Raw genomic sequence first — 21,882 nt, 5'->3', positions numbered from 1 at the left:
GTCTCTCTCTGTAGACATGGTTATTAGACATTTCGTATATAATGCCTCTTACATTTTCCCACTCACAGGGGTTTAAGCTGACAGCTAGGGGGTTTGAGTAGCAAATAGGAATAGATGAAGCTAATGACATTAACACTATACTGGCATAATAAAAATAGTATTAAATGTCTTGAGATGTAAAAGTGTATCAAATACCTTAATGTGAACTGAATAGAAACAGTCATTATCTTTTAAAGCTATTGTTTTTGTAAACTAAAAGATCTCTTGTTTAGGGAAATAAGGTCTGCAATGGTTTGCCGTACCTGGTGATTTCTTCTATTTAAAAACATTCAAATATCCTTTTTTTCTCCCAAGACAATTACATGAGCTACCAGACTTAAGTTTCCTAGGCGTGTTTAGATGAAGAATATTAGATACTTTATTTGGCCTGAATTTTGGGTTGTTCACTACCTCTGAAAAGTGGGACATTCTGGCTTGAATATTTAAATATTGATGTAAGAATTGAGCAGGTTGGAGTATTTCAGGTTTTGGAAGTGTTTTTGTCAAATCTGTAAAAAACTGGGACATTTTCAGAAATGTACTCTTTTCAGAAAACACATGTGCTCATCAGCCTATGCATCTCCAGTCCAGAAAGGAATCTGGGGGATAGAAGACAAGAGGTAAAAGGGAGGATACCAAGAGCAAGATACACCTCTTCCTTCCAAAATATCCCAAAGGAAGGGCTCAGGCTGTCACCTGGGAAGTGTAGTGTCTACTCCAGAGCACATACAGTAGAAAAGGCCAACCCTGGTTATTCTGTGTCCCACAGCCACTGAATAGCTGGCCTTTCTCAGAGGACCTGGTCTCTCTTCTCTTTCCCAAAAGTCTTGAAGAAGCCTGGTTTTACTCTGTTGCAGAATGAGACTTGTCTCATTCTCAAAGGAAGAACAAATATTTTCGTGCCAACTATAAGTAGCGGGATATTTCTAGGCAGGTTTGAAAGCTGTCCCTGAAGCAAGTAAGCCAAACCAAAGAAGCAAGGGCACTTAGTTTTGGATGTTGGTTGTCTTTTGCAAAGTGAGAGAGATTTTTCTGAGGGAGTGAGTCCGAGTCAAAACCCAACTTAATCACTCTGTATCAGCCTGAAAGAAGCCTGTCTTTCTCCAGTAACTCCAGGCTGGCCTGAGAAGACCAGATGGCAAGGATAGGTACCTATAATTAGGTACAATGAACACTCCCCAATACACCTGTTGTTATTTCCCAAGGCACTAAAGGTGTTATTTTAAGCTTTCCAGCAGCATCAGCTACTGTACAGAAATATGCAAAATACATGCCATCAGTTCTGAGACAGAACTTCATTTTAGTGAAGACCTCTCTTTGTAAAAGAATAATACCATATGGCCCAGCATATCAGATCTAAGCTATGTAAACTTCTATAAGCTTCTGCTGTTGATGAACACCACACGGACTTAGTCTAACTAAGGAACAGGATTTTGATCTGAAAGAATTTGCCTAGATACCTGACTGACACTAGTTTTCTCAGAAATTATGAGAATCATGGTTGGTGAGGACCCCGATTTGTCAAGAACTTAGCTCATCTCTTAGTTAAAAGACTATCCTCTCTGTTCGGAAAACCCCAAATGAAGAAACCTAAACTCCTGGGGGTGCAGTTTTTTCTGAATTTGGCAGCAGCCATTCTTCAATTATTATGAATAACTAAGGATGCAATTATTAGTGTGTGAATTAAATATGGGCATGAACCCATTAGTTATGTCCTAAGAAGAAACTGATATTTTGTTACACTGAATTGATAACAATCATCAGTATATTTTACTAGATCTAGTAAGTTCTCTTTTCCTAATTAAAATGGGGATCCATTTTCTGACTCAACATGGCATTTTTCATGCTGATTCTGCCTTTTTTGTATTTTTGTTATGGAATATATAGCTAAAACTAAGCAGGAAATTAACTTAAAGACTGCATGCCAAATGATCAAGCAGTACTGGGGGGTTCCCTTGATCCTTTTCTCATGCGGAGACCTCTATAAAGTAATCTGTAGGAGAGAGGATTTTATCCACCATTACCACTGCTCCAGGACCCAACAGCAAATATAATTGATACCCATGGTGACTTTGTCCTGCTCCATTTGTTCACTCCAATTGTTTAGCATGACACCAGCACACCCAGATATGTAGAGAGGGAGGAGGTCTGATGAATCACATGAATCACACTGAGGTTCTGTAGTCACTGGTGCCTGCCACTGTGAGCTGACAACATGGGTGCTGGTTGCTGGAGGTGACCTTGGCCCTTGCAAGCCTGCATGAGCATTGAAGAATCTGGACAAGCAGAGACTGAGATGGGCACCTACCTACCCTTTCATCTATAGAAAATGAGGGCAAATATGGCCAAGTCTGAAGGCTGTGCAGCTGCTGCCTGGACTAGTTGAGGGCAGACTGGGCATAAAAAGCTGGATAGAGCCCATGGGGGAAAGAAGGAGCAGGGACAGGAATGTCTGGGCAGCGGGGAAGAGGCATGTGGTGTGAGGGGGTTGTTTGTGTTCAAGGATTCTTGCTCTGCTAACATTTGCATTTTCTGATTTATTTTTCAGCTTGTTTCCCATGAACACATTTCAAGAGCCTCCAGAGCCTGAGATCTTGACTGGAGGTTGATGCATCTCCTCTTGCCCTCTGTTTAACCTTGGTGGCCTCTGCCCAGCAGTGCCCTATGGCAGAGCTATGCTCACACTGCTGAAGTCCCCCATCCAGCAGAATTCCTTCCTTTGGTGAGCAGGATGACAGAGGAAATGATGCCTGAGGAGAGGGACGTGGGGACACTGGAGCCTACTATCTGTCCTTTCTTCCACTTGCATGGGCTATGCTTTTCTAGGCATACATAGAAAAGCATGGTCTGTGAAGCTAACCACCCTACAACGTGATTTTCTTGATTGTGTTACCACATTGAGAGGATGCAGCTGTTTTGATAAGCAGATTCTGCCTGCAGAGAGCGCAGTGGCTCTGTGGAAACTGGGCGTCTTGTGCTCTCTTGGTGTCTATGGTACAGGACACCATGTTTTGTCACTGCCAGCAGTCTGATACCTATGTCCTCTCATTGCTGGGCACACACAGTCAGCGAAATTTCCTTCCAGGTCAGAGTCCATCCACAAGAGTGCTTCTGCTGTTTTGAAGCACATATGTTTTTTTTTCTCTTAAGTGTTCTTATCAATTGAACATGCCCTAGCTAACCAGTGTGACCAGTTCAGCTTTCAGGCAGTGTTAGTGCTCTGGTTTTCGTAGGTTTCTGCAGGACCTTTCATCCTTTACCTTCCTCTAAGTACACAGTGTCCTTTTTGTGGTTCCTAATGAGGATTTGATAGAGGTGAGAATTCACAAGTGTGTCTACATTGTATACTTTGGCCACAAACCTTAGCCCTGCAAGCCTCCAAACCTGCTGTTATGTCTGGACCACCCATATACATGCACAAGGAACAGCCAAGCCAAGACTTGCACAGCTGAAGTTGGTGAGCTGTTCCCTACAGAAGAAGGAAGACTTCAGAACAGATTTAATCACCAGCATGTATATGACTGGTAATCTTGTTCCAAAACCTGATTCTGGAAAGTGCAGCCATATGACAACTGGCAAGACTCAGGCACCACTTTAAATTGTCGTCTGTTAGTTTACTACTTCAGTTGAGATGCAGCTGCTGACTGTGTGAGCACTCCTGGATGGTATGAACCAGTGCTGAAGGTAGTTAAGCAGATTGTAGTGCACTTGGTTTTGCATATGTGGGGTTGTTTCTCACTGCTTCTTTGCTGCTAGCTCCAATCTTCATGTCCTGAGTTTCTGGATGTTTTTTTGTCATTCTGCCTGGTGCCTAGGCAGCACACTGGGGGTGAGATAAGTTCACCCAGAAGGACTAGGTAACCTTTCTCCTTTGTGGGCTATAGAGCTGGTCAGCTCTGATCAAATAAGGCTAAACAGCAAAGATCTTGAGAAGGTCTGCAGATGGAGTCCTGAATTCTGGCCAGGAAAAACATCTAACAACTTTCTGGCCAGGGGCATAGTGTCAGACACTGGTCTGTGAACTTTTGGGAATTGTATCCATCTCCCGGTCCTCTGCTGTGGTGCTGCCAGCTCACACGTTTCTAGAAGAGGGGCTACTACTTCTCTGCAGGTCACAGTGCAGCAAAATGGGAAGCCATGGCCCTGCTGAGCCCCTGCATGCTTGCACCTCCTAGCAGGACCTGCATTTAAAGAAACTGTCTTGGAAAGTACCCATGCCCTGGCTTCAGGTGTATGCCATGTCCTCCTCCTGATGCATGAGAAATGTGTGTGTGCCTTCCCCCTTCTGCCTTCCCCTCTACCTTTCAGCCTCTGTGTGACCTTGCAAGTGGAGCCCAGTTAGTGACACTGCCAAGGAGGACTGAGTACTCAGGCTGGCTGCCACCATGATGTCTTCACTTTCAAGCACAGCTGGCTCCCCTTGCTCTTCCTTACTCTATGCGCATCTCGCCCTAACATTTAGCCTAACACATGAAAGCTGCCCAGAAACCGTGATGATCAGTGTAATACAGTGGCAATACATCTGTACTACTTTGTGATTTTGTTTTCCCTGAATGCTAGAGCACTGTAAAGTAGCCAAAGGTATGGGCTACTGACTGGTTTCCTTTGGAACATTGTGTGTATGAATCAGAGTATTCTTATTTTGAACTTGGATATTAGTGTTGTGAATGTGGCTTCTACCTACTAATTCCCTACCCCCCTACAGTACCACACTTTGTCACAGTGGGACATTGCGTTAATCACTGCTGTATTTCACCTGCAGCCTCATTTAATGGGGTTTTGTTGAATAAGTCAGAAAGCAAAACCCACATAGCTTTCCAATTACAAAATGCCTAAACGACATGCATGCTAGCTTAGCCAGTGTGCACTTTCTTTCCTTTCTTCCCTCTTTTTTTTTTTTTTTTTAGCATGGCATTTGGGTTTTTCACAGCACTTAATTTGCCTTCATCAAGAGAGATGTTAATTGTCAATAATCGATGCTTGTCCACATGAATGAACAAGAAGAACCACACCGTATGCTGCTGAGGAGCCTGTGGGCTTGGCAAAAAAATGTTAGGCATCCCTTACTGAGGAAAGAAGAGCTCACGTTGCTGCAATATTTGGTTTGCTTTCACTCCCTCATTTATCAGAAACGTTTACTGAGCATAGCTATTATCTGTCCTAGAGGTTGGAACTGGTTCATTTTCATCTCTTAACTCTCCTTCTTGCAACTCTCTGCTACTAGCTGTCTCTCAGGTATTACACCACCAGGAAAACAAAGTAGTGTCCACAGGTTCCATCAGCCTTCAGATTTTGTTTGGTTGTTTTCTCATGGCTGATTCTGTCACAGCACAGGCAGCATGAATTTCACCAATCACAACAGACTATAGGCTTCTTTTGCAGTATTATTTGAAAGAAATGACAGGTTTTGGGTAGCAAATACACTTCTCTCTGTCCTGGACAGCAATTCTTTCTGTAAGAAAGGGTTAATGGTAGAAAATGTGACTTGAAACTTTTCAGATGCAGAAATACTTTGGGAATTACAGGGCATTTGGGGTCAGAGTCTCTGCTGCAGCCAAGGTCTGCTAGGGCTGGGGTTGCCAGGAAGCCAATTATGAAGGATTTGTGTCTGGTTGCAGCAGCCTGGGGATTGCTCTAACCTGAGCTCAGCTGGCTCTGCCTCCCCAGGGAGAACATGCCTGCTCTGGATAGTGCAAACACACGTGTGCTGCCCATCCTCCATCTCACTTCGCTGTTCAAAGCTGTATGGAGGGAGTTTGAAGAGACAGAGGGGGAGAGAGGGACTTGGTTTGCCAGAAAAAAAGGGTTTCTCTGTGTTTTTGCCACTGAGAGACAGATTGATCTTTGATGTGTGTCCTATACAGTCCCTTGAGACTACACTTACATTGTCTTTGGGCAAATTTTAATTTAATTTCTGAGACTTCTATGACTCAAGATATCTATAACTATGCTCTTTATGGGCTTAGCTACAAGCCCTGCTCAACCCTAGACCTCCCCATAGCTGGGCAGCTTGGCTTGAAAAACCCATGGGTTTTCTTTTGACTAAAGTCAGAGTGAACACATGAAGGGCATGAGGATGACTGAAGAACATGGATTTAGGTATACACTTAAGATCTCTGTATATTTTCTAAGAAAACCCATCTGCCCTCCTGGTCTAAATGCCCAGTTGCTTGGAATCGCATCAAATATGGCAATGTTCCTGAAGGAGCAGTTTGTGTGATATATTATGGTTTCCAGCTGATCTTGTTTGTGGTTTTGGTTCTAATTAAATGGCTTCTTGGTAGACAAACAATAGCATCAATATCCATACCTTTTTGCCTTGAAATAAAGATTGAGTAACACCCAGAGTACGGTATAGGGGTACATCAAAGCAACATACTTCTCCAAAAGAAAGAGTGTTATAAAGGAAGTAGAAGGGTATTTGAAAACCATAAAAAATATGGACTATGCAGGGAAACAAGCACTCTGATATTTAAGACAAACCAAATTTCAAAACTTGAGCTACAGTAATCTGCAAGAAGGTGTTATTAACATTAAGAACTGATGGTTGATAATTCAAAAGTCAACTGCATAAGTACCGCACATTAAGATGCATATTTACTTGTCATAATTGAGGGTTTGACTGATTGTCTTAGGCAACATGACTGAACCAGTGCTACTGTAAGATTGGGACCTCCTCTGATCTCTAGACTCTGTTTTTCATGCTTTTCTTCCTGCCTGTTGTGAAATTGTAGGGTTAGAGTTGATTTAATTGGTGTTTTTAGACCTTCCCACCCCTCTTCATGAATAAAAACACTTTGCATGGCTTTCTGGAGCACCTAGACATAAAGAACAATGAAGGAACTCTAAGAGAGATTTCAGGGGAGACCAGGAGCTACTCAGATGGCACAGGAGGTTGTACAAAAATTGGAGAGGGGAAAAGACAGAGAACTGAAGATGGTGGGAAGAAAAGATTATTCGAATGCTGTAGAAATGAAACAATGGTGTAGCCTTTACACTTCTGAATTTACATGTTATCCTTGAATGTTCACTTCAATTAGTTTAGCCTAAGTTTAGCTACACCATAATGATAGTTCTTCATAAATCATTAATGTTTTTTGTTACTATATATGGATATATGTTTTATAAAAATACAGTGAAACTAGTGCAGCTCTAGGGGGGGTGAATACACTTGCACAGCTGTAGATGACTGCAGTAGCTAGACAGGTATATATTTCTGTACTGATTTAAGCAGGTTGTCAGCACAAGGGTTGTATCCATTAAATCCATTTATGTATTACTAAACTTCTACAAAAGCTGAACACTGGGTCACACAAGGGAGATAGATCACTTTAGTTATCAGCTTGATAATACATATATGGCTTTGTTTCGTTGGTTTAAACAGAGCTAGACACACAGCATCAAGTTCATGGATTTCTTAAGCCCTGCCTAATCCCTGTTTTCAGGCTGTGTCACACAACCCCTGTGCAAAACCTCAGTTAAAGACTCGGTTTCACCTTTCCTTTATTGCTCTGATGTTCAGCTTATCCATCGGCTTCCTGTGATAAACTAGCCTGAAGGTTCAGGACAGTGTCTGTTTATTCTGGGTAATTTGTCTTTCAAGTGCCAGCTTTGGCCAAACTATCCACAATAGTAACTTTCAGAAACCCTGAGCATTTTCCACTGTTGGCAATGCAGATACTTCAGAGAAAACATGTTCAGTTTTCCTCTAGCTTTCAGTCTGAAAGAGCACTCGGGGCTTGTTTCTGCTAGACTCTGCTGCAGAAAAGCATGGTGTTTTCTCCCTCTTGGTTGCTCCTGGGCCAGGATTAAATCAAGCAGATAAAAAGTAATACATTTTTTGTCTCATCTTCCTCATTCAACACATATCTTTATCTATACATCTATCTATCTATCTGACATTTAAAATCAAGCTATGTCCCACTTCCCTTGGCTAAAAAAAGGGATAACAATTTCCAATGGGCTAAACAGCGTTCGTCAAAAATCTGCCACATTCACTGAGCTTGGCATCCCCTTTCCCCCAGACCCTCTGCCTGGTGTAACAACTTGATTTTAAGGAGAAATAAGTCAGGTTTGTCTCTGCCAATGGTGCCAGTACACATCTCTGCTGTCGATCCTGCCCTACTGACTACAGCAGGTGCCAGTTTAGACTAGCTGTTTCCCCAGGATGCTTCACCTGCTGAGATGAGTCCTACCCTTGGTGAAGCCTTCAGTCATCTTTACTTAACGTGCTGCCAGCTGTGAAGTGGTTAACAGTGTTGGCCTGTTAAGGTGCTCAGACTTGAAGGGAAAAAATCAGTCCTCTGTACACAGCTCTTGCTGTGAGCAATGCAAGAGAAGATCGCTCTCCCTCTTTTGGCTATTGCAACTTGCTGCAGTGGGTTGTATTTTTTCAGTAGAAGCTGCGTCTCTGCATGCTACCTGCTTGCTGTGCTGTGTACTGTGATGTTCCTCCACTGTACCATATTTCTCTGGGTGATTCAGGCTGTTTTTAAGCAAATTACTCATTGCTACCGTGGTCTTTCTGTTTAGGAAGTGAAAGAAATAAATTTATATTTTAGCTGTCTGCTCAAGGCAAAAAAAGACTTTCTGGGTTTGTAGCATGCAGGTTTAAGGTCTGTCCACCCTATAATATCTTGTGCAAATCTATACATTTGCACTGAGACTAGAGGCTGTCCCCTGGATAAATCTGAGCCGCTGCCATGTTTGTTCTGGGGTCCCCAGAAGACTGTGGATTTAGGAGAGACACCTTTGCACCCACCTTCCACAGAAGCTCTGAGCCAGCACTATGATATCCTTTCACTTCTTTACACCACTTTGGTGACACAAAAGAGTCACACAGCTAAAAAATCTAGCCTCTTCACAAAAGGGACTTGGAGTTTGGCGAGTGACTATGACACTGGTAGAAACAGCCCACAGTTCAGCTGCCCTAAGGTCAGCAGGAATATAACTGTAGCCTTCAACTACTTTCAACTTTCCCTCCAGCTATGCTAAGAAGCTGAGACTTCACAGCTGAACACTGGGTTAAGTGAACATCAACTGAAGTTTGAAATTGACTCAAGTGCCTTGACATTTTTGTTCCCCAAAAACTGGTAGAAAATGTGTTCATAGTCCCTGGGGAATGCAAAAAATTAGGGCTTAAAATATGACCATCTTTTAAATGTTTGAAAATGTACAGAAACTGAAGAGTGCCTACATGCAAATAGTTTCTATATGTAGCTTCTGTTCTTCATCCCATATTTGATTTCACAGAGATCTTCTTGTTTAAACAAGTCCTTAATGAAAATCTTTGCTGTCAGTGCAAGGGCTCATGCACTTAATTGGTTTGGCCATGGCATGCGACCAGTTTACAAATATCTATAAGCTGTGCCTCTTGAGTGTCTTTTCTCTGCAAGATAAAGAGTTTGTCCCCACAACCACAGGGAATTGTTTTAATTACACCTGGAGATCCAATAACAGGGGAGATTTTCTGTGAGGCTTCTTAAAATCATAATTGTCTGTGGGATTATCTTGCCCAATTGCAAGGTAGATGTCTCATGTAAGGCAATTATCTGAGTTTCTTCCATGAGAGAGAAATTGGCATTTCCTGTGGGATTTCCTCCCATCTTTAAATTAAAAACAGATGAGATGAATCTCACTCTAAAGCTATTTCTACCTGTCTAATGACAGCAGGTGTATTTCCTAGCCCTGAAACTGGAGGTGTTACTAGAACTATTTCTTATTAGCCCAAGAGCTCTAGTCCCCTTTGTCCAACCAGCCATACAAAGGAGCACCCCCAAGCAGGGTCTGAGCTGGACCAGGGCTGTGAGCACTGGGACATTATCGTGGGAGCTCTGCCAGACACAGGCATGAAGGGCTTGGTTTTAATTTCAAATAAACTGGGGCTTTCCTTCTGTGTGGGTCAGGGATAGAAGATGCACCAATTTTTAGGACAATGTTATTGTAACACCTCCTTGCTCAGCTGCTGTTTAAAACATTGTTTTAAAATGTTGACAGGCAAGGTTTTCTGCTGTTTCCCCCCATTTATAGTCAGCTAAAATACTGAATTTTAAATTCTGTTTCCTGGCATCTATAAATTTCTGTGTCAAGTTTCCCATTTGTGGCCTTATCTTTAGTTTTCTAGGAATAGTAACCATTTTCCAGGGCAATAGGAGACAGTAAGCCCAGCCTTTCTAGAAAACAGGGTAACCTCTGTACAGAAAGCAAGCTATATTAGAGAACCCTCTGTTTCATTTCTCACAGCAGCAATTGCAGGAGTTTTAGCCTGGGGCTTGTGAAGGGCAGAATTTTCCTAGCTGACTTCAGAGTTTTCTTCTACTCAAGTGTTGTTTGGATTTGTCAGCTTAGTTGGTTGGGTTTTTTTTGTACAGAGAATGAAAGAAGGAAAAAACCACACTCTCCACTGGGAAAGCTGGCAAATTTGGAATGGGACCAATGAAAGATAAGAACCATGAAAGCCTGCAATACAATTTAATTGTATTAATTTTCAGATGATTATGCATATTTCTTTAAACAGTTCTGCAAAGTTCTCCCTCCACCCAAAACGAGTCTCTTCTTTTTCTTGGAACTTGCCAGAAATAAAAAGTAAGAAAACAATTGTAATCCTGAACTTCCTTAAGCTGTTCAAATCCAGATCTGCTGTCCAGGGAATCACCTCATTTCCTCCTAAAATCTTTTACATTACATCCAAACTTTCTGGTCCAGTGTGAGAATTTATTTCACAAGTTATTTCAGAGCTATCTGGCTTAGATCCTGGTAATATATATGATGGTAACAGAAAGTCACACTTGACTGAAATAGGAGTTCAATAATAATGTAACCCCATCCACCTTTCCCCCTTTCTAAGCACAGAAGTCAGAGCACAGGAGGGACAATGTGGAGAGAACCTACCAGCAGAGGCTGCAAGCTTGACCCAACACAGCCAAGAGCTGGGTGCCTTTGGACAAGTCACATCTTTCTTCTCCCACCATTCTGGTCCCACTTTGCCCTTCAGACAGGGGCAGGTATTGGACTCTGCTGCACTAGAAAAGGCTGCTAAACACCAGTGAGAGTCTGAAATCCCATGTGTTTCACAGCTCCCCCTTTCCAAGCACATTCATCTGACTCTATTTTTTTGCCAAAAAAACCAGACTGACTGTAGCCTTTTGTTTCATGTTGCATGGTTTTCATTTTAACCTCTGAACTAAGAGTGATATGCTCATAAGAAATCTGGCTAATCATCCCTGATTGTCTGATCAATGAACCACCTATAGCAGGTTGTGCAGGGTAACTTATCCCCTGGGTCTTGTCCATGCTCATGCACAGGTTTGGTCAATACATCTCAGTAGATCAGAAAAAGATTGCTGAACACAAGGGCAAATGACTTTTGATTGCCTTTGCTCTTTTTGCTTTATTGTACATTGCTTGCTCGATGAGGTTAGTTGCCCTTAAAATGAACTCTGGATTCATTTTACTTGAACGTAGGACCAGCTTGTAAATCAACAATCTGAGTGGGAATTCCACTACAGCATCTCTTACATGGCTGGACTTGGAGAGTTGCTGCCCTCTCCAGCAATCTGTTCCATTTCATAATGCAGAGTAACCCCCAGTTGTAGGAATTATCTCCCCTTGGGTTTAGAAACTCTAGGCTTTCTTGAAGACAGCTGATGAATGTGTACAAATGCACACACACAGACTCTGCAAAGCACAGCAATCCAAATATTCATCTGGTTAACAGTGAGCCTGCTCCTTGGCTGGCTGCTGGAGGGCGATGTACTGCACCCCGGCATAGGGCTGGGATGCTGGGATAAGTACACTTGAGCTTCACTCAGCAGAACACCTGGAAGTAAAGGGTTTGTTTCTCTGAAAGGGGACTTTGAGAGATATATGATACAAGACATATGTAGAAGAAAACAGATCCATGATAGCCAATATTGGAAACCCATTCAGCTCTTGCTGACCTTCTCCAAGATTTGCCAAGTTTACAGGTGATAAGTTTTGGTAGCGAGGGGTGCTGCAGGGGTGGCCTCTGTGACATGAGGCTAGGGGATGCCCTGTGTCACACGCAGCCCATTCCCAGTAGCTCCAAAATTGACCCACCACTCACCAAAGCTGAGCCTACCTGCCAAGCTGGTGGCACCTCTGTGCAAATATATTTAAGAAAAGGTAAAAAACCACCGTGTGGCAGCTGTGAGAGAAAGGAGTGAGGATAAAAATATGTGGGAAGCAATCCTGCAGCACCAAGGGCAGAGAAGGAGGAGGGGGAATGGGAGAGCAGCTGGGTGGGTGACTGGCAGCTGGACAAGGTCAACCACCACAACAGGTGATTGTTCTGCCTGTGAAATACCTTTCCAATGTTCTTGTGTAACTGATGAGTTTGGACTCGTCTTCTCTCCCATTTGTTATGATTTCCCCTCTTTCATCCCCAGAAGCTATGCAAAGTCTGTAAGACTCTTCTTGCCAAACCTATTTCAGCCTGCCAAACAATAAAGAAACTTAATCCCCTACAAGTCCCCTTCTCCGAGTCTGTATATGGTTACACCCCTCTGGAGTTGTGCATGTAAAGATGGCTTTTACTACATTAATCTAGGGATCAAATCTGATTTTTAACAAAGGAAATCCTTTGTGCTCATAAAAGAGTCATGTATGTGAGACAAAAGAATTCCCTTCTGTAAACTGCTTTTGAATTTATTTTTTTTTCATTCCATACTTAATTGCTGTCTATCCTTTTTTTGAAATAAAATGATGTAGAAATAATCTCAACATCCCAGGAGCCAACTTCAAAGATACCCTTGCTAATTAATTTTGTTATTTTTGTTTATTATATGCTGAGGTGAGAATTTAAGGCAGGAGCCTGAGCTGTGCAAAGTCTCTGCATGACAGTGAAAGGGCAATGGGAAACCCTAAGTTGTTGCCACCACCTAGCAGCTATGATTTTAGATCAAATGTGAAAGTGGAGGTAAAGAGGAGGATTGTCTGCAGGTTTCATAGATCTGTCCCGAGTAATACTAAACTCATTGCAGGGGAGAGATGGAGTTTCTTAAAAGAGTGATGAGAAAGTAAAACAGGAGAGAGATTTCAGCAGCTGAGGAGCAAATGAGAAAGCGAATGATATTGTGAGCAGTGAAGGCTTGCAATAATCTGCCTGAGCTAGCTTTCTTTACACCTCCCAGTGTAAATCTGATGGAAAACCTGCTTGCTTTCTAATATGATTGTTCCTGCTTCGACTCTACCTTAAGTGGCCACATGCAGGCACAGCAGTAAGGTGAAAAGGTGGAGGAAACACTAATCGCCCCCAGTGCAGTGTGCAGTCCCAGTTCTGTGGGCCCCATTTCACAGGCAGATTGTGATGTGATGCAGCCTGGCCAGAAGCCAGCACGACTCTCCTGATTCATACTGGGTTCAGCTATGCTCTGGGAGCTTCTGCCACTCCCTCGCTTGCTAGCAGAGATTTGTTGCAGTTGTAAACAGCTTGAACTGGCTTTGAATCCAGAGCTCATGCTCCTTTGCTCTTCTCAACCTCTAAAATTTCTGCCCAGGAAAATGACAGGAGTGCATCTTCTCTTCCTCTGCTGCTTCCTTCTGGGCTGTGCAGTCCTGCTTTCTACTCCATGCCTGTTCCCTTATTCCCTTAACAAACTGCCAGGAAAAGCCATTTACTCCCAGTTCTGCTTCTAAAGTGCCTGACTGCTGTGATTGTAGGTGATTGCTCTAGGGCAGGACAAGCCTGGAGTGCTCTGGGAGGATATCCATAGTCTTTGTTACACATCTGATTAAAGCAATTCAGCATCCTGGCAGCAAAGCAGCAAGCCAAGAGAGTGCAAGGGAAGTAGCTGATCATAAAGGCACAGTTCTGTCTTGTATCAGGACTGAGCTTCAGGTCTGAGCAGTGGCAAAGACCAGCTTCCTGCAGATTTAGATAGACTACTGCATCACAAATACCTACGGGTCTGATCATCTCTTACTTGGTACTGTTCATTCTCTGCTATGTGGGCCAGACTCTCAGGCTCCCAGTGACATCTTGGGGTCACCGTGGGCCATTCAGCCTGTCTGATGGGGTCTCCTCAGGGCAGACTGGAGGCGGCTGCAGTAACATTATGTGCCAAACAACCCTTCCCACCTGCTGGCTGGGAAACCTCTCAGCTTCCTCACTTTTAGGAAGAGCCCAAAGGCTTGATTTGTGAACTGTGAATTATGTAGTCTCTGGCAAAATTCCTGATGGATGACAGATGTACACTGATACAAAATGTGACCACTGTGATAGAAATCAGAACCAGAGCTGTGGAGAAATGGACACAAAAGATGAATCACTAAAGACTTATCAGTGACCAAAAACTCGTCGTCATAATGAAAATGTTCAGGCAGTGATAACTTATAATAACTGCCCTGAATCATCTTTGGGCTCTGAAGGTGGTTGGAGCTCAATGGGATCTCTGTGGAAGTGCAATACATTGTCAGGACTGAGTTGGTGGGAAATGCCATGGGGTATCTGTGCCCTAGTCTCAGTCCTGCTGTGTACTTGCTGTGTATTCTTGGGTAAGTTATTTCTCTTCCATACTTTCTTCATGTATAAAACACTGCAGATTGAATTTACCTCCTTTATAAAGCTCAGTGAGATTTTATGAATATCAAAAGTCATATATGAATGCTACAGTTCTTGAGACTCCCAGTGTTATCTCTATTTCAATGTGGGATTTGTGGATGGACAGGCATTTGAGTGAGAAAATATTAATATCCGTTTTGTTTCTTCTTTTTCACATTTTTCTTCCTTTCTATATATGTATTTCACTCTAATTTCAGAATATGGAAGTAAACAGAGGGAAGAAATTCAAGCAGGGTCCCCATGGAATCAAGATGTTCCAGACAGCCCTGAAGTTACTTGCTTGTTGTCTATAGCTTCAGTCGAGCTGACAAAATCAGAGGACTGGTCATAACATACAGTGGTGACACGTGGCAAATACAAGTACAGCTTCTTGTGATACAACTGTTCGCTACGTGTCTCGCACCAGGAACGGTGACTCTTTCTCCTAAAGAAGCCACATCTTGAAATGAAACGGTTTTCTAAGGCATTGTCCTTAGAAATGGCCTCTAGAGTCAGAGATATGGAGGTCTGGCATGTTGAAGAAATCAAGGGTGATCCTAAGAATTATCAGGAAGACCGCCATGGACTTCACCAAATCCAAAAGTTCCCACATAATGCTTTACAACTTTGGCAACATGTTGTGCCGCTAGGGACAGGACATAAAATTCCTACCAATGTTTTCCCACACAGAGGTTTATTATTTCAGCTAGGCTGTAATCAAAAGAAGGGGGGAAAAAAAAAAACAAAGGGAAAGCACAAAGCCTACTGCATTGAAAAGGAAAGACAAGGCAGGAGAGTGATGAAGTGCTCTTACTTCTTATTTGATCAGGACTTGTTTGTCTTCCCTACCTACAGTAATGATTTAACTGCAAAAGTAGTGCTTCAGTCTTGCAGCTTGCTTGGGCATAGCGGGCCACACAAATCATCCCACAGCAGGATGCATACAGACCTTGCTTATATGGGAAAGCATTCCAGGGGAATTACCAGTGTTGTGCTAAGAGTCAGAAGTTTCAGGCTCCCCATGTTCTGTTTTGCCTTTTCTGATTTATCTGTTGCTTGCTCCACCTGCAGTGCTTTCCTACTGGCTCTGACATCAGCAGGTGCTGGCAAATGCCTAGAAGAAATCAAAAAGGTTCAAAGCCTCTAAGCACACAGATTTTGTGACTAGTATAATGCTGGGTTCATAGTAATTTTTCTTTATCTTTGGGTCAAAATGATAAATTGCTTTTGGGAATAATATGCATTTTTTAAGCATTTCACTCTGTATGCCAGTTTCAGACAGATGGTGACATTTTCCTTCATTATACTCCTAATTTTTCTAAGGAATTGACTACCCAAGTAAAAAAGTCAAACCAATTACAGTGGGCTTGGGGCACAATTTTTTCTCACAGAAGAACATACCTGAAATCTGACATATTGTTTATTTAGAAGAACTATGTATATGAATGAATAAGTGCTTATGCTGTTAACCATATCAAATCAGCATTACCATCACAATAGAGATCCCCACAGAAAGAAAGAGTTTTTTTGAAGCAAATTTTCTTTGAGCAATGTTTTTAGTGATATGCTAGCACAGAGCAGACTTGAGAGGATTTCAGACTCAGATAGACCCTCAAGGTTGTAAACTCAATGGAAGTATTTTTCTCTTCATACCTAATCCATTGGATCCCTGCTGGAGGCAGTAAAAGTGATGAAAAATTTTAGCACTAAGCTGGCAGAATAATCTTCCCCTCCTCCCAAGGATGTGAGCCTGGGGGAAGGAATAGTAACATCCTCCATACCTGTTGTGGCCTTGAGATTGCAATTGGAAAATGACTTGTTGCTGTGAGAGCTTTGCCCCCTCTGTACTTGAAACCACAGGTACCTCATGTAGCAAGAAATTGCAGGAGGACACCCTCACTTGTGTGAGAGGTGCCCATCAGGTGAGGGTCACACTTAGGACTTAAGAACTGCCCAACGTCCCGGGTGCTGGTGGAAAACGCAGCATGGAGGTGGAGGTGTACGAAGAGATGCCTAAAGGGACAAGATCTGCCAGAGGCATGCGAGAACTTAAGTGTAGTCCCTGAGGCTTCCAGCCTGATGTTTCAGTAACTCACCTGTGCTGCTTTGTTAGGCTGTCACCTGGCATATGAGGTTTGGATAGCATTTGTTCCTCATCACAATATTTCTGTTGTCACTCTCATTATGATCTGCAAGAATGAGGAGGGTGGGGGTACCAGGGTTCCTGCATAGTATGCAATCCTTAAATCACTGGAAATTCTATGATATCAAATTACTTTTATCCTGTATTTCAGTTCTATAGTTTATAACCTGTGCCCACCCAACCATGATCACAGTGTTGTATTACTGCATCTATATCGCTTCCTTGCTCTTCTAGCCATAATATAGTCATGAGGAAAGTTACAGCTTAAACTCTTTTTTGATTAACGTTACTATGGCATCTGCACTTTTCCTCGTGTTTAGTTTATATATCCTACCTTGACAGGTAATTTTAATGAATCTGTTTCAAGTTTCTTTGGACCTGCTTCTCTTCTGTTAGTCTAGGTGTACTTCACTGGTACCCAAAGTATATAAATAATGTGGTAGAGGAGAGGGGAAGCACATAGTGCGTTGGTGTCCTTAAGAGTGTTCACCAAAACATCTTCCTTTGGCTCCAGGATAGTGCTGTCGGTTGCAGCAGAGCTGCAGGTACTTTGACAAACCCAGTTAACCAAAGGAAGGCCCTTTAGCCCTCCTGGTGCAGCAAACAGACCAGTTATTGCAGACCCAGTTTCAATGACCTACCCTTGTTGCTCCAGACACATCAGCTTGGGCATTTATTACGTTTCAGACAACACAGGTTCTGATGAGGCCATAATGCGGGAGACTTAGAGGGGTCTTTTACAGCTGATCTTTTGTTCACGAAACTAGTCACAGCTCAAACTATATAGCTTGGACATGTTATAGTGCAATTCACAGATGGATTTTTGCAGTGTGAATAAACACCTTGTTCTGCTACCGTTTGACCTGACAGATTAGCCCCTAAGTATGACAAATCTAAAAAATTTGCTATCAACATTGAAAATATGGCCCAAATCGGGAAGCATCTCTGGAAATAAATGTGCTGATGTACTGAAATAACAAACTCTTTGTCACCAGGAGATCATTTAAAGCAGTATCAGTGTTTTGGAAGGGATGTTTGAAAGGAGAACGCTCCAACGCCGGTAGTCTGTGGTTCCTTTTGTGTGGTATATAAATTGATTCATACTAACGAAATATTTGCCCATCCTTAATTGCTAAATGCTAGAATGATGTTCTATAAACCATGTAAATCCAGGAGGGTTAGATAACGCCAAGGGAGCCGGAGGTGTTTGCAGGACGGAGATGCCATCTAGTGGAAAGAGCTGCTGAATTCCTCTGCAGGAGGAGACGGTCCTGGCACCTCACAGCGCCCCGGGGGCAGTCACCGTCCCCTTCCTACCGCAGCCGATGCTGCCGATGAGCTGATGCCGACAGCTGAGCCCCAGAGCCACACGCATGCCTGCGATGGGGACATACAGTGACACCGGACCAGGTCGCCAAGTGCCAAAGCCTTCAATAAGATGGGGAAAAAAAAGTGATTTGTGCTTGCCCTGATTCCCGAACTGCTGACAGTTGTACTGGAAACCAGCCATACTCAGGATGCTTGAAGCCTGGGGTTGGGAGGGGAAATCCTGCTGTGGATAGTCCTGGGAAAGTCCAGCCTCAGACACAGGGTGTCATTCTCTTCCTCCCTCTCCTGCTTTATCCCTCTGGGCTGATGACAAGCAAAACAGGTTCAATAGGAGCAAAAGAAACGGTGTCCACCCCTGAGTAGCCCATTTTCTGAGAAAAGACGATAGACAGTTAAGGTCTATACCATGAGATGGATTTAAATATGGAGATGTTTAGGCTGGCTGTGAACTAGCCACCTTCCAAACCTAAAGTGCAGGGGACTGATTTCAGCCTTACATCAGTATCTCAGTATCGCACTTTTATTTTTTTTGCAAAGCATGTTAATAGCTGACAATGTGATGCCTGCAAGACCAAATTAATCTACATATAATAAGTGTTGGGGATATAGCTCCTGATTGTGCTGCACTGGTCAGGGTGCAGGAGGGAATACACGACTGTACACCAATGGGTAGCAGAGATGTGGGAAGGGTGAGGTGAAATAGCAGGAGCCACTGAGTGGCTCTAGAGCTCAGAGAAAGTGCCCTGGAGTTCAGCTCTTTCCTCAACAATCCCCACTCCAGATCAGTCTCCGGGAGGCTGCTTCACTGACTTCAGTTTAGAGTACCACAGTCTTTTCTCTGAATTATTCATAGGGACTTTGCTTGGAAACCCAAGGTGTGAAAGCTGGTCTTGAGGACAGGACTGCCTCCATGTGATTGTTGACCATTAAACAGTACCAGTGTTCACTTCCCACATCAAAAGACTATAGCAAGGGTCACTGCACCAGCAGTCACTGACGGCTTTGAAGGTCCAGAGCATTATGTATATATTTATTCTTCTTAATCCACAACTGTAAATGAAGTGATTCTAAAGTCCTTAAAACTTCTTGATGAAATCAGATATTTGGAGAATGGAATGTGAGCTTCTAGCTCCTGAGATCACTTAGCAGATATATAATTTAAAAATGAAAAATGTTGCTCGCACATTCAGCTAGTTCCATTTTTCCTTCCTTTTCCCTGTTGCTGCTCTTCTCTCATCTATAAATAGTTACTCAAGTGCCTGGTCCTGAAGCAGCGCTAGGGCATCTCTTCTTATTAGCAGCAAAGCCTAATCATTTTGTCCTCCAAGAGCTTAAATGTGCTGACTTGAGTTGCAGAAAGACCTGGATGTGGGGGAATGGATCTGGCTCTGCTTTTCTGCACAAGAGGCAGATCTCCAGGCTCCTTGTGCTAGGACCGAGGGTCCCATGTGACTTCTTCTGTGAGATCATTACACTGGAAACTGACCATTTCAGCCAGACTCTACCTCCCAGCACTCTGTAAGGAGGGCCTTGATGCCAAAATCAGGATTATAGATCCCACCTGTGGGAGTCAGAAACTAAAAACATTAAAGGCATTTTGTGTCTTCAGAATGGTGAAGTTTCTTGTTGAACTTGGCCCTTATGTTCTCAGGTTGATCAAGTCTCTAATTACCTCTGCAGGTGAACATACTTTGATGATGGAAGAGCTCCTCAACTCCTTGGAGTTCCATCTGTGCTAAAGAAATTTTGCAAGTCATCCATTGCTGCTCACACCAGAACCTTTCCATCATGCTAAAGACAGCTCCTAAGGGAAGTGAACTGCTGCCCCCATGGCTGCAGGAGAGAGTGTTGTTATTTCATATGATGCTCCAGACGTCTGCTGAGCATGAACAAGATGCCCCCCCTTTGCATAAGATGGTGGTTATAGGCAAAGGCTGTTTCTTCTGTCATCTCCTGTAGCTGAGCTTATGTTACCAATGGTACAAGCAAGACTCCAGAAACCAGCTGCACCACAGTACGACATGTGGCTGATGTGTTGTCAGCAACTGGCTTCCCCACAGTTGGCACAGAAGAAAAGTTTAACTATTAGTGTGAGGGAGACTGAAAAGTTTTAAGGGTTCTAAGTATTATTCTGCTAGGCAAGTCTCCTGTAATAGTAGTGGAAATTATTTCTGCCCCACTGACTCAAGTAGCCAAGTCACTGGCAACACCAGTTGAAAAGAAAATGGTTGGGAGCTATTCAAACTGGGGGAAAGGAAGGATTTCTGATGCTGACATCCTTGTCAGTAGTAGGTTGTTTTCCAAGAGCAGATAGACATAGATTATTTTTTTTCCAGTTCTCAGTTAAGAGCTTTGTTTTGCTCGGTGCTTGCTGCAGTTTACTCTGCAGCAGACTTGTTCTGTGTCAGAGGTATTATTTATACTTCACTCTTTGCCTGGACAGCAAGGACTGCTTCTCTCAGCCTGCTTTGTTTGCTTTTGCAATAGTGCAGCTTTTCTTTATTCCTTCTGTAGCTATTTCTTTTGGTCTTTCTTCTTCCTTCTCTGCTGGAAGTGGATCAATGCTTGGCCTGGCCATAAACTTGCCAAGATATTTTCCAGGTCATTTATTTAAGAACTGGTCATTAACACTTTGTGTACAGATGGGAAAAAATAAAAGGCAAAAGGAATGGATGTTGGCTTTTTTCCTCCTCTCTGGAAACTTTAGAGTATAAATATAAGGGAGGAATTTTCATTATTACTATTTCTGTTATTGCTCCAAAAATATAGAAATCAAACCTGAACTGATGCTGATGGGAAAAAAAAAACAACCCCCAAAACCACCTCAGTTTGCAAAATGACTGCAAAGCCAAAACCCTCTGCAGCCTAAGTCATGTGTGTGATTCTGTCCAGTATGTCCAGCTGGACCAATAACTAGGTGGAAGAGCTGCCATGAGCCATTGCTTTGAATCCTTATCAAAAGACCCTAAAAGCAAAGTAGTAGCAATAATAACAATACCTGTAAGACACTGGCGAATTCTCTGTCAGAACAGGATCCTTTGAACCAGAAGCTGTACACGGATGCTGAAATTTTTGTGAATCTGGAAGTTTTCAGCAACAGCTGCTTTGCTCCTGTTGCACTGCATTTCATGATGATGCTGACAAAGAGTAATGCTCTTCACCAACCGGTGCCCCATCCATTTTTACACCCACAGCTGATTAGCTAAGGCTTGTTTTCTAGTCACTGTGGCTTATATAAACTTCAAAAACTACCGAATTCTTTTCCTCAGTCTCACAGCCTGGTCTCATAACTTGCCTTTGAAGCTTTCTCCTAGAGATGAACAGTACTATCTAAGCACACTGGGTAGATTGTTTTACCTTACGGATTCTGCTTTGATATAAGTAATCTTTCCTGTCTGGCAAGAGCTCTGTCAGTGGTTACAGCAGCAATTCAGATCCTGCCAGCCCTGAGTAGCAAGCAAAACAGCAGCTGGGTGGTGCGCATAATATTTTCATCCTCAGTCTGTTTCATGTATGTAAATAATCTGGAAAGAAAACATGGTAAATTGATTTTATTTATCAGAAAGAAAAGCAATTTGTAATGAGCAAAGGATTGAGGGGGAGAAGGAATGTGAGACTTTACGGAAAACAATTGCAAGTTTTGCTTTGCTTGCTTCAGATTTGTTAACAGCACTATCGGAGGACTGTCGCCAAATGCCATTGGCTTCAAAACCAAGTTCTGTTTTCTATGGCAAAGGCATGAAAATAATTTTTAACACTGGACACTGTTGCCTGCATATGGATGTGTGGCTGATGGTGTCTGCTGACTTTT

This window comes from Phalacrocorax aristotelis, chromosome 1 (genome assembly GCF_949628215.1).
Source record: "Phalacrocorax aristotelis chromosome 1, bGulAri2.1, whole genome shotgun sequence".
Taxonomy (NCBI): Eukaryota; Metazoa; Chordata; class Aves; order Suliformes; family Phalacrocoracidae; genus Phalacrocorax; species Phalacrocorax aristotelis.
This window is presented reverse-complemented; position numbering follows the sequence as displayed.